The sequence below is a fragment of the Carica papaya genome, chromosome 3 (assembly GCF_054855325.1).
Source record: "Carica papaya isolate Zhongbai chromosome 3, ASM5485532v1, whole genome shotgun sequence".
NCBI classification, from domain to species: domain Eukaryota; kingdom Viridiplantae; phylum Streptophyta; class Magnoliopsida; order Brassicales; family Caricaceae; genus Carica; species Carica papaya.
In genome coordinates, this window is record NC_142311.1 from 28,052,836 (window position 1) to 28,064,222 (window position 11,387).

Genomic DNA, 11,387 nt, shown 5'->3' on the forward strand with positions numbered 1-11,387 from the left:
AATAAATTTGTTGATCATAAAAGTATAACACCATAAATTTTTGTTAAAAAATTATAGAAACAAAACTTAAAAGATCACATTCACTTAAAAAAATTTATTTCACATTAGTGGTTTAAGAACAAAAGATATGTAAAAAAATTAGCTAATTGTTTAAACTTAAAGGTATAAATGTTTCACATTTTTTATGTACACATATGGTATAAAAAAAGTGTGTGGTAAAGCTGAAATTAGTTTTTTGATTCTTGTCATAATACTATTATATAAAAGAACTTCATTAAAATCCTCACAAGATATTGAGATTCTGATTTGATAGGAAATTGTGATATGCAACTAGATTTTTTTTGTGTTCAAATGTATTTGTTATTTTATGAGAAACAATAGTTTATTTAATAATTTGGAATTTTTCCTAATACTCAAAAGTCCTAGTGTAATACTCGGGCCCAGAATTTAGCCGGGATTAATTTTAAAATTTAAAAAAATGTATAAAAATATAATTTTTAAATTTATAAATTTTTATTTAATGTAAAATTAGGAAAAAAATAGGTTGAGGATGCAATTGAAAATAATTTTTGAGAAAACATAATTAAGGAAAATTGCACCACGTAGGACCGCCCAGTCAGCAACCCTGACGAACCGGAGCACGCCGTGTGACAAGGCTCGCTGACTTAGTGCCATGCAGGAGGCCACGCTGGCAATCTGCGTGCTCGCGATCAGATGGCTTGGATGTGTTCCCGCGCTTGTGGATTGTCTCGATTCGTTCCCTCCTTAGGCGCGATCGGATGGTCGCGATTAAATGCGATAAATGGTCAAAATTCATTCCCTCTCTAAATGCGATTGTATGGTCGAGATCAAATCACGACGAATGGTCGAGATTCATTTTCTCTTTAAATGTGATCGGACGATCGAGATCAAACACGATGAACAACCCAGATTTAAGGGAGACGGGTATAAATATCTCGCATCACACCAGACCCAAACCCTAGCCACCAGCCTCTTACTAGAGAAGAAGAACTAGTCGCTAGAGAAGGGAGCCGCCCGTCGCCCACCGCCGTGCTGGAGCCACCTCCGACCGCCAAAAAAGGTTAAATTTTCCTATCCGCTCAAAATTTGATTCCGAACACCTCCATGGCCAAATCGGAGCAAAAGGAACGGTGGATGAGCCAAAAACTATGGGTAAATGCAAAATCGCCTCCGATGAGCCCCTTCCCGTTTCCTGTTTCGTGCGATTTTTCCACCATTGTGTTCACCATTATGTTTTCTACAAGTTGACCAAAGAAAAAATGGCCAATAGGGAAGATGAGCCGGTGGAGCCATCGCACTAAAATATTTCGTTGTCGGTAAGTTTTTATTTTTTAATTTTTTTAACCAACCGAGGCCCCCTAACATGTTTTCTCATAGGGATGGGTGTAAAATCAGCTGAAAACGATTAGGCCAAGGCAAACTGCCATTGGGGGCGGCAGTGCCTTCGCTAGAGAAAGGAGGTGCCGCCGTGCCGAAATTTTGAAATTGGTCAAAAAAGATTTTTAACACCGATTTTGGATTTTTTGGGGTATTTTTACGTACGTGAAACATGTTTTAATCCCTTAGAAAAATTCAGAAAACCCAGGGACCGCTAGTAGGCACAATTGAAAGTTTGGTATTTTGACATCGATTCGAGTAAGAATCCCTCACGTTATTCCCTATTATGGAACTGAAGTTTAATTATCAATAATATAGTATTTTATATAATTTAATAAACTACAGGTTACTAATGGAGGCAGAACCGATTATTTATTATTGTTTATCCTATTTAACCAATTTCTTGATTTGACAGCTTTAAATGCATGATAATATATTGGAATTGGTAAAATAATTCAGTTGTGCTTCCTTGATGCATGTATTATTTGTCTTGCATTGATTTACAGTTAAATTGTGAAACTGAAAATTAAATATAAAACGAAAAATTGATTGATTAAGTGAATGAATGAATGGTAGCCTTACTGGTTATCTTGGGAGATGGTGGACAGACCGGATACATAAGGAACCCTACTGTGAACGTCGCCTCATACCAAACGGAGTATTGGGATGGCCCGTTTCATCCTCATACTAGACGGGATATTGAGGGATGGTATTCTTGGCACTCATACCGGACAGGGTATGGGATGGCCGGTTAGTTGACAATGTTGAATAATAATTCACGAGTAGTGGGACATCCCTATGGGCCTCAGGGATACCAGTAGGCAAATAAAAAATAAAATTTATTATTCTTGCTCACTTGAATATGAGATTGGAATGTTATTTGGGTTATTGTCTCTATAGGTCGATTTTGAAAATCTTGCAACGGTAAATACATGCAATAAATGGTTTTTCTTATGATAAATCAATTTGCTTAAATCAAGAGCTTCATTGGTTGTTTTTATGATTTTTACCAACCTTCAGTTTTTGTTTCAGTGAGTAGTGTGATATTCTTACTGGGCTAGTGTAGCTCACCCTTTCATTAACTATTTCAGATCAAGAGGACCAAAATCTATATCCCGATCAACAAGAGGGTTATGAATAATAATTCACCATCCGGACTCCTTTAAAAGCTAGTGAAGGTCGTCCTAAGATGCTCAGTTGTTTACTTTTTGTTTATTTCTTTAAGTTTCGTTTGTTCTTTTAGAAGGAACATTCCTGTAGCCCTATTAGGTATTTCAAATTATTGTGTAAGGAATATAAACTCTATTATTCCGCTTCCGCGTTCAATTCATATCTTTATTTTCTTTAAAGTTCCAGGCCTCTATACCTGGCTTCTTGAAAAATTTGATCATTAATTATTTTTTTGTTAAGTATAAATGCTTGATCAACATGCTAAATTTTTTATTTCATCCCTAAGGAATTCCTACAAGATCACCTATTTGTATAGAAGTATAAAATCAAATAATACAAGCTTGCTGTAAACCTAAATAACATATGAAGACTCATTGGTGGAAAGCAGCAATTCCATCAAAGCAAGTTCATTACCTACACAAGGTGTAAAAAGGTTCGACAATTTCACCTCTGCACTATTAGGGATTATAACCTCAACCATGATGTTTTGGCTAATAAAAGGTGGAGGTGCCTTGACTGACCTTATGAGAAATAAACATTTATTATTATTTTGGTTGTATATGTATACATTTATGTGCAAATTTATTGCATGTTATGCTGAGTAATGTGTATATATGTATTTCTAAAAGACAAATTATGATGCTCATGAAGGAAGGGCAAGTCGAAAAACTTGCAGAGGGTGTATAAGAGATCTAAAATGCAGAATGCACCTTTTATGTTTGCTTTGGTTTCTACAAGTGTCGCCTTAGGGGTTGTAAATGTCACACCTACATTTATTATATGCATAATGCACATCGCTAATCTCCCCTAATCATCACTCTATCTTAATAATTGTGCATATTTGAAGTTTCATCTTTCAAACTTTATGTTAACTATATGTAAATTCTAGAATGCATGATCATATTTTTTAATTAACGGCTCGAGCTTAATCACCACTTTTAGTTGGAATTTGGATGCACGTGCCATCTTCTACCGTATAGTATGCAAATCACTATGGTGCTGGCATCAGCATCTGCAGAGGCTCTAGGCACGGCGGTGGTGGATGATAAGGCTCTCTAACTAGTCATTTGTTCAAAAGTCTGGGCTTCATGAAAAATGTGATCATTAATTGTTTTTTTTATTATGCATGAATGCTTGATCAACATACTAATTTGTTTATTCCATCTCTATATTCTCATTTTTTTTTCATTTATTACGTGGTTTTTATTAATTAATGTGATACATTTATTTGTTTCTTTTGAAAAATTTACTATCCTTAACAATAATGTGATTAGTTATTTGAATGTAATATTTTAGTTTAAATAATATATTTATATAATAATACATAAAAATTAGTTAAAATTTAATATAAAAAATACGATCTAATTGTTAATAAAATTCTACAATACTTTTTTGTAACAGTCAGCTGGATTATACCATATATTTGGTTTAATAAAATTTTTTAATCATGTGATTTATTTACTAATGTAAAATAAATATTATATTCTCTAATTTAAATAAAAAGAAATAAAAATGAATTAACAATTTAAATACAATTGCTCTAAAATAGGAGAATAAACTTATACAATTTCAAAGAAATGCATATTCTCAATTAAGGTACTTTGATAAAATTATAACTTCTTAAAATTGCTATTATTTTAAATAAATTAAATAATAATAAGAACTAGAAAAATATACATTTATATAGGTGAATAAAAATTAGATTATAAATACGAACAATTAAACCTAGATATAAATTTATTTAGTTTGTATAACATAAACAACTAAACATTAAGTATAAATAAATGAACACAAATATGTGCATAAATAAACACGCAAAAAAATATATATGTTTAAAAATATATAAAAGTGTTATACAAATATAGAGGAATATATATTTAGAGACATATAGATATGTATATGTAATAAGAAAATAAACATATACATATACATGTATTTGTGTGTATATATATTTAGATACATATAGACATGTATATGTAATAAGAAAATAAACACACATATATGTATTTGTGTGTGTATATATATCTCTAAGAAATATAGAGATGTCTAGATAGAATATATATATAAACATCTATATTCAACTATTGTATGCATATATATAGGTATAGTATATATATGTGTGTAAATAAAATAAATTTTTAAAGAATAAAATACAAATAAAAGAAATTAATTTGAATAGTTTGCTGTTGGAAATGATCAGCACTCTGGGGCAGATTGGTTGCCCCTGATTTGACACCACTCACTGTTCCAAATTGTGGCCAGAACCAAGCCACATGGTGAGCTGCTGTGATGAGCGACTAGGTGTCATGAAAACTGGCCATCTTTTCAAGTTGTGGTCGACCATCCAACATATCAACAGCTGTGATGTCGTGCATGCATTTGGACGGTTAGATGATGGGTTAAATTTAGTTTTAAGCTTCCTTCTCTTCACAACTTCGTCTTCATTTTCTTCAAACAAAAAATTCTAGTTAAACAAGTGAGTGAAAGGGGAGGTTGAGAGCATAAAATAGTAGAGAGCGAGAGTGTGATGCACCAGAACAAAACGCATGTTCCGTATGCATATCAAAAGAGAAATCGCTTCTTCTTGATGAGGTGAGTCGTTTCTTCCTCTTATTATTTTTCCTTTTAGTTCTTTGGTGGCCTAAGACCATTTCTATTTGGAAGATTAACTCTTAAATTGTTACTGCAAGTCCCAAAACTTACAATTATAGCTGCTTCACCTGAACAATGACTCTGTTCAGGTAGGCATCTATTTTCTATTCCAATTCCTTCTTTATTTTGTTTTTCTTTTTTAAATTTTTAATCAATCGTTAAAACATATTAGGAATGTTTGAATTTTTTTTCAAGTAGAAAAACAACTCACAAATCCAAATTTGACCAGAAAACATCACTCAACTTTGCGTGCACAATCACACTGAGTTGCAGAGAAGAATCTTCGAAATTTCAACAATTCTTTCGTGTGATTTAGCTTTTTTCTTGTGCATTTATTAGCTAAGATGGGTGATATTTTAGATTATACAAAATGGCCTTCATAGATTAGTTTGCATATGGTAAACTCTTTTAAAAATCAAAACTAAGTGGTATTTTAAATGGATAGAGTGAGTGAGTATTTTTGCATTTTTGTGTTGATTTTTATTTATTAATTTTATGAGTTTTAACATTTAATTATTATATTGATTTAGTAGCAATTAAATGACGAACAATTATTAGAAAAACTAGAAAGAAAAGGACGAAAAACATAAGCTCATAAATAATTTATTTATTTTTAATGCCACCATCACAATTACCAAACCCAATTTTCATCTCATAATACACTTAATGAGTTTCAAATTTAACGTTTACAAATTTCTATTTTGTCCCCATTTTTATTAATTTTTCTTTCTTGGTTCTTCCCAAAGATCCCAACCTCTCCAACTGTTCAGCCAATGGGAAAGTCCCCATGTTGGGCCCCTTGCCCAGTGGGCTTCTGTGAAGGCTCCTCGGCATGATTTCATGCCAGTCGAACCAGCACGGTATGCTGGTGTATTGCACAAGCAACTGGCCCAAGGAAAACAGACTATGTGTAATGTCACATTGTCAGCTTTCCATCTTTGGCATTCACAGATGCCCGGATCATCTCTGCACCCTCTGACTTGGCATATGCATTTCTACCCCATGTCTCGAAAAAATGTCTCTTCCGTGAACTAGTACTGCAGAACAACATTGCGTAACCACAGGGCACTTTGGCGCTCGACATTTTGATCAGAAACAGATGAACTTCTGTTTTTCATCCCATTCTTCCTAGTTTTACTAATAATTATTCATCATTTAATTTGTTCTAAATCAATATAATAATTAAATGTTAAGACTCATAAGATTAGTAAATAAAAATTACCAAAAAAATGCAAATGACACTCACTCACTCTATCCATTTAAAACACTGCTTAGTTTTAATTTTTGAAAGAGTTTACCATATGCAAATTAATCTATAAAGGCCATTTTTTGTATAACCTAAAATATTACCCTTTTTACCTGAAAAACACACGAGACATTAGCTAAATCGCACGAAAGAATTATTGAAAATTTGAAGATTCTTCTCTACAATTCAGTATGACTATGCATGCAGAGTTTAATGATGTTTTCAGGTTAGATTCGGGTTTGTGATTTGTTTTACTGTTGAAAAATAAATTCTAACATTTCTAAACACGTTGTCTTAATGATTGATTATGAATTTGTAAAAAAAATGAAATAGAAAAAGAATTGGAATGGAGAACAAACGCCTACCTAAACAAAGGCGTCGTTCAGGTGCGCCAGCTACTGTTCTAAGTTCTGGGACTAGTAGCAACAATTTAATAGCTAATTTTCAAAATAGAAATGGTCTTAAGATACCAAAAAACTGAAAAAAAACAAATCAGAAGAGGAAGAAATAACTCACCTCATCAAGAAGAAGCAATTTCTCCTCTGATACTCACACATAACACGTGTTCTGTTTTGGTGCGTCACTCTCTCTCTCTCTACTATTTTTTGCTCTCAACCTTCACTCTCATTCACTTGTTTAACTAGAATTTTGTGTTTGAAGAAGACGAAGACGAAGACGAAGTTGTGAAGAGAAGGAAGCTTTTATCTAAATTTATCCAACATCTCAGCTATCCAAACACATGCACGGCGTCCCAACCATTGATATGTTGGATGGCCGACCACAACTAACAAAAATGGCTAGTTTTATTGACACCTAGTCGGTCATCACAGTAGCTCACCATGTGGCTCAGTTCTAGCCACAACTTGGAACGGTGAGTGGTGCAAATTAGGGGCAATCAATCTGCCCCTGAGTGCTAATCATTTCTTGCAGCAAGCTACTCAAAATAATTTCTTTTACTTTTATTTTTATTTCATTTTTTTAGTTTATTTTATGTACACATAGATATATATAATATACCTACATATATATATGCATACAACAGTTGAATATAAATGTTTATACATATATTTTATCAAGGTATCACTACATTTCTTATAGATATATATATACACACAAATACACGTATATATGTTTATTTTCTTATTACATATACATATCTATATGTATCTAAATATATATTCCCATATATTTGTATAACACTTATATATATTTTTATACATATATCTGTTTATTTTTTTGCGTGTTTATTTATACACACATTTGTTCATTTATTTATACTTAATGTTTACTTATACATGCTATATAAACTAAATAAATTAATAAATTTATGTCCTAGTTTAATTATTCATATGCATATCTATAATCAAATTTTACTTCACCTATATATTTTCTTCTAAAATGGAAAAGGTTGTTGGTATGAATGGCACAACGGAAGCCTTACCGAGTGAAAACGAATGCAACATGGTCTGAGATCCTGTAAGACTTTGTTGGTACAGATCATCTCCAAAGCTTCCTCCTTTAAATCTTATGACTTGAGATTTAGACTGTATAAAATATTAACATCGAATATCTAGATTTTATATTTATGCTTGAAGATTAAGAAGAATGGAAAAAAACTTTTATTTTTTTCGAATGAATGCAGGTTAAGTAGGTATCCTTGACTTTAATCTATAATATATAACTTAAGAGGTTATGTAGGCTTTGAAAATCTAACTTTTTGCTATACTTCTCTGTTGCACCAATCAAGAAGACTAAGTTTAATTGAAGAAAAATTGAATCATGATAGGAGGATAAATGACATACAATTGAGTATTTTATATAACCCGTGGAAAATGTAGATTTTAATACTATAACTTGTAAAACCTTTGAACATAAATAAATAATCTATGGATATTTGGGAAGTGGTTTAATTTTTTTAAATCTTTAACTTAAATGAAGAATCCACCGCTATTTGAAACATAATTTTATTATATTTATTTGATATCTTACATATAATAATTAAAAATATTGATTTGATTAATTCTATTGTCACCAACTATTTTAAAACTAACTTTTAAATTTTTATCCATGCGCTAAAGAAGTTATTCGTCATTTATTTTTTTTAAAGTTAAAAAATACAATTCTATTGAGATAAGGATATAAGTTTATAACCACGTATAAGGTAAAAAGCTACGTAACACAAAAACGTCGACTGTACTTTACAATAATGTTATTAGTTATTTTAATGTAATATCTCTACTTTAAATCATGTATTTATACACCAATATATAAAGATTTGTGAGTAATTGACCTTAGAAACATGATCTAATTGTTAATAAAAATTTTAAAACACCCTTTTACATCCTACTCAAAGTTTAGTATAATATAAAAATATAAGTCAACAGGGATAATAATATAAATACATAGAGAAGGTAACCAACTTTCCATGATACTTTTTCTTTGCATCAATCAGGAGGACTAACTAATTATTAAAGAACCATTACAATGTGAGAAGAGAATAATTGTGTAGGGTTGATTATTTTGTGCAGGCTGTGAAAAACGTAAGTCTTATTTTACACTATAACTTATGAAATCTTTCAACTCAAAATAAAGAATCATAAACTATTTAAAGTAAATAAAAAATTGTGGCTATTTAAAATGTGATTTCTTAAATAAAGAATCCATACCTATTTGGGACTTGATTTTATTTTACTTATTAGATATTTTACTTAATTTATAAAAAATTCTTATGAACATTGATTTCATTAGTTCTATGGCTTCCACCATAGAATAAAATGAGTCACTTTAAATAAAATTTATTTTTGAATTTAATCTTTGTGCAAAAGAACTTATTAGTCATTTACTTTGAAAAGTAAGAAATGATTTTGTTGAGATAATGTTAAAAATTTCAATAAGTGCTGAATCCACCAAAAATAAAGTCCTAATTAACTAATAAAATAATATTGTAGTAGTGGTAAGAAGGGTCAAATCCACAGGGAACTAGAAACTAATTTATTTTTTGACCAATGAGTAAAAAACAAATAAGGGGAAAGGGTTTTGTAAAATTCAATACACAAAATATAAAATATACAATAAGCATAATAATATTAAACAAACTTTTGGATGCCAATTAGAAACTAAAACAATTGTAAGAAGAATTTCTAGTTGACGAAAAAGCTAGCTCTAGTAACGTAATTGATCATAGGTTTTACCCAAAATATGGCAAATTGGTTATAGTTGTCGGAAACATTCGAGAACCAATCCTTCCTTGTTCCTAAACCAACTAAGAAACATTTGTTAGTTGGTTCTTCACTGTCAAGCAATCCTGGAAACATCCACAGGATTTAACTTGTCAACGGCCTTGAGAGCTAGAAGGACCTGGTTCAAGTTGTCGAATTCATCTGCGTGAATTGGTCAATTAGACTACTTACCTCCTCAATGGGGCACTGATCGCTACTTGGTGCCAAAACCACTCAAACAATTACATATTTGAGGCCTTTGGCTAGTTGCTTGCGGTTTCTCTTCTTGTATGACGAGCCCTGTCCAAATAGATTCAAAATAATAAATATATTTAGGTGCATGAAGTAAATAAACACTAGCTTTGAAACAAAACTTAAATTAGTTTGATTAGATCTCATAAATACATTGTTGGAGTTTGATAGATCTATCAAGTAGGAAAAGGAAAATAAATTAGCCACTCATGGTGTGTTTTTAACACAAATGAGTTTTTGAAGAATAGAATAAAGATGAAGAAAAAATTGCAAAAGTAGCAGAAGCTGCTGTATATGGTGTCAGGAAGAAGAGAGATGATGATTTTACTTTGATAACCACCCTCTTTATAGAAAAGGAATCAGAGTTTCTTCTTTTGTTGATTAGGATAATTTTCTTTGATTTTTGGTATATCCCAAGCCTTCAAGAATATTTTGCCCTTTATTTTTAGCCCCATATATTTGCTTGAATAATATTTGTTTTACAGATTTGAAAAGCACACGTTTTAATTTTAATCTACTGCTGGGTGTGACTCTTATCATTGCCTAAGGCTAAGTTGTTTGGGGCAGGACCCAAGCTTTGCCCAAGGCTTGTTTCTGGGCTGACGACTCTTTTCACAAACTCTTCCTCTTTTCATGCTATTTTTTCTCGTTTCTTCCTTATATCTCGTATTACAACAAAGCATAGAAAATTGCTCGGATTAGATAACGCACCATCAAGTTTAATGACCTAAACGTGGGTGATAATGATGTTGTTTTTAAGTACTATCAAACTCCCCCACACTTATCTTGTTCTTGCCCTCAAGCACTATATAATACACTCCATTAATCCCCATTTCTTCACCTTCAACTCACTTACTCCCAATCATTTCATCACAACACGTATGTTACACCTCAACCCTCAAATTGCAAAAATAACCATCAATTAGTAATTTTTAGGATTGAGTTTCGTATAACCACACTAATAAATAACCACTTTGACAACATCCAAACACGACATGAGAGAGTTATACAAATTTAGCGCACAAAAATTTCATTGAGGGGAAAAGCCAATACATAATAGAATAGCCACCAAACCTTTTCAGATATAAGGATTCGTGCAATTGGTTCATACTAAAAATAAAAAAGCTTGAGCACCTCTGCTTGCTTGAAATTTCACCAACCTTTTGGCGCAAGGGAAAACATTTATGATGAATGCACCTAGTTACTCAGTTGGTCACTAGTTTCAAGTGGCTACTAAAGCTACTCATAGTCATTTAATTAGAGGAGTAGATTATTATTCGTGCTCTCTTGTTTTTTTTTTCTTCCATTGTGAGTGCATTTTACGCTTTATCTCACACTTTTACTCTAACTGTTTTTGAAAGTGAGTGTGTTCTACGCTCCATCCTACTAATCACATGATAAATAATTTGATTTATTCATTTAAAGCACATAATTCTAGACAAGTTTTAGAG

The 11,387-nt window shown here is 31.6% G+C and overlaps 1 long non-coding RNA gene across 1 annotated transcript; it reads left to right on the forward strand.

Annotated features, from left to right (window-relative positions):
* Positions 1-4,930: 4,930 nt before the first annotated feature.
* On the forward strand, positions 4,931-7,549 carry LOC148267543 (uncharacterized). Its single transcript, XR_015817987.1, has 2 exons — positions 4,931-7,041; positions 7,127-7,549. It is a non-coding gene; the product is annotated as an uncharacterized LOC148267543 (long non-coding RNA).
* Positions 7,550-11,387: the final 3,838 nt, after the last annotated feature.